The sequence below is a fragment of the Arachis stenosperma genome, chromosome 4 (assembly GCF_014773155.1).
Source record: "Arachis stenosperma cultivar V10309 chromosome 4, arast.V10309.gnm1.PFL2, whole genome shotgun sequence".
Taxonomy (NCBI): Eukaryota; Viridiplantae; Streptophyta; class Magnoliopsida; order Fabales; family Fabaceae; genus Arachis; species Arachis stenosperma.
In genome coordinates this window covers 46,980,002-46,982,692 of record NC_080380.1, presented here as the reverse complement: position 1 = coordinate 46,982,692, position 2,691 = coordinate 46,980,002, and the positions used below count along the sequence as shown (strand labels likewise).

General features: G+C 30.3%; 1 non-coding gene across 1 annotated transcript; it reads right to left on the bottom strand.

Annotated features, from left to right (window-relative positions):
* Window positions 1-2,383: 2,383 nt before the first annotated feature.
* LOC130977935 (small nucleolar RNA R71) lies at window positions 2,384-2,491 on the bottom strand. The gene has a single exon (XR_009085604.1). It is a non-coding gene; the product is annotated as a small nucleolar RNA R71 (small nucleolar RNA).
* Window positions 2,492-2,691: the final 200 nt, after the last annotated feature.

The window sequence follows — 2,691 nt, the reverse complement described above, 5'->3', positions numbered from 1 at the left end:
TATCTGAAATTCCTACCAATGATTTACATAAGTATTTCGATATTATTTTATGTTTTATTTATTATAAAATTCAAAACCATTATAACCATTTGAATCTGCCTGACTGAGATTTGCAAGATGACCATAGATTGCTTCATACCAACAATCTCTGTGGGATCGACCCTTACTCACGTAGGGTATTACTTGGACGACTCAGTGCACTTGCTGGTTAGTTGTGCGAAGTTGTGACAAAGTGTGATTCACGTTTGAGAGCGCTACCAAGTCTTTGGCGCCATTGTTGATGATCACAATTTCATGCACCAAGTTTTTGGCGCCGTTGCCGGGGATTGTTTGAGTTTGGACAACTGATGGTTCATCTTGTTGCTCAGATTAGGTAATTTTCTTTTCAAAAATTTTTTTTTTCAAGAATTCTTTCTTTTTCGTTTTTCAAAAAAAAAAATTTTCCAAAAAAAATTATAATAATTTTCGAAAAAAAATCCAAAAAAAAATTTGTAAAATCATAAAATCAAAAATATTTTTGTGTTTCTTGTTTGAGTCTAGTGTCAAATTGTAAGTTTGGTGTCAATTGCATGTTTTTAAAATTTATGCATTTTTCGAAAACTCATGCATGCGTTCTTCATGATCTTCAAGTTGTTCTTGACAAGTCTTCTTGTTTGATCTTTAAATTTTCTTGTTTTGGGTTTTTTGTGGTTTTTCATGTGCATTCTTGCATTCATAGTGTCTAAGCATGAAAAATTTCTAAGTTTGGTGTCTTGCATGTTTTCTTTTCTTGAAAATTTTTTCAAAAATAATTCTTGATGTTCATCTTGACATTCATAGTGTTCTTGCATGCATCATGTGTTTTGATTCATAATTTTCATGTTGTGAGTCATTTTTGTTGTTTTTCTCTCTCCTCATTAAAAATTCAAAAAATAAAAAAATTATCTTTTCCATAATTTTCTCATAAATTTTGAAAATTTGAGTTGACTTAGTCAAAATTTAAAAAAAAAACTTAGCTAGTTCTTATAAGTCAAGTCAAATTTTCAATTTTAAAAATCTTATCTTTTCAAAACTTTTTCATAAAAATCAAATCTTTTTCATTTTTCTTTTATGATTTTCGAAAATTTGAAAATATTTTTCCAAAATCTTTTCTTATCTTTATTTCATGATTTTCAAAAATTTTACTAAAAATTAATGTGATTGATTCAAAAATTTGAATTTTGTTACTTTCTTGTTAAGAAAGGTTCAATCTTTAAATTCTAGAGTCATAACTTTTAGTTTCTTGTTAGTCAAGTAATCAATTTTAATTTTAAAAATTAAATCTTTTTCAAAATATCATGTTCAATAATATCTTTTAAAAATATCTTTTTCAAATCATATCTTTTTCAAAAATTTGATTTCAAAATATCTTTTCTAACTTCTTATCTTTTCAAAATTGAATTTCAAATCTTTTTCAACTAACTAGTTGACTTTTTGTTTGTTTTAACTATTTCTTATCTTTTTCAAAACCACTTAACTACCTTCCTCCTCTCTAATTTTCAAAAATTCCTCCCTCTTTTTCGAAACTTTCTTAATTAACTAATGGTTTCAAATTTTAATTTTAATTTTAATTCTTCTCTTAATTTTCGAAAATCACTAACCCTTTTTCAAAATTAATTTTCGAAATTCTCTCCCTCTCATCTTCTTCTATTTATTTATTTATTTACTAACATTTCTCTTCATCTAAAGAATTCGAACCTATCTTCTCCCTTGTGTTTGGATTCTTAACTCTTTTCCTTCTTCTATTCTTTTCTTCTTCTACTAACATAAAGGAATCTCTCTACTGTGGTAAAGAAGATCCCTATTATTATTTTCTGTTCCCTTCTATTTCATATGAGCAGGACCAAGGACAAGAATATTCTTGTTGAAGCAGATCCTGAACCTGAAAGGAATCTGAAGAGGAAACTAAGAGAAGCTAAATTACAATAATATAGAGACAACCTTACAGAAATTTTTGAAAAGGAAGAGAAAATGGCAGCCAAAAATAATAATGCAAGGAGGATGCTTGGTGATTATACTACACCTACTTCCAAGTTTGATGGAAGAAGTATCTCAATCCCTGCCATCGGAGCAAACAATTTTGAGCTGAAACCTCAACTAGTTGCTCTCATGCAACAGAACTGTAAGTTCCATGGACTTCCATCAGAAGATCCCTATCAGTTTTTAACTGAATTCTTGAAAATATGTGAGACTGTTAAGACTAATGGAGTAAATCCTGAAGTCTACAGGCTCATACTTTTCCCTTTTTTTTGTAAGAGACAAAGCTAGAACATGGTTGGATTCACAACATAAAGATAGCTTGGACTCTTGAGATAAGCTGGTCACGGCCTTCTTGGCTAAGTTCCTTTCTCCTCAAAAGCTGAGCAAGCTTAGAGTGGATGTTCAGACCTTCAAACAGAAAGATGGTGAATCCCTCTATGAAGCTTGAGAAAGATACAAGCACATGACCAAAAGGTGTCCTTCTGACATGCTTTCAGAGTGGACCATTCTGGATATATTCTATTATGGTCTATCTGAGTTCTCTAAGATGTCACTGGACCATTCTGCAGGTGGATCCATTCACCTAAAGGAAACACTTGCAGAAGCTCAAAAACTTATTGACATGGTTACAAATAACCAATTCATGTACACTTCTGAGAGAAATTTTGTGAATAATGGGATGCCTCAGAGGAA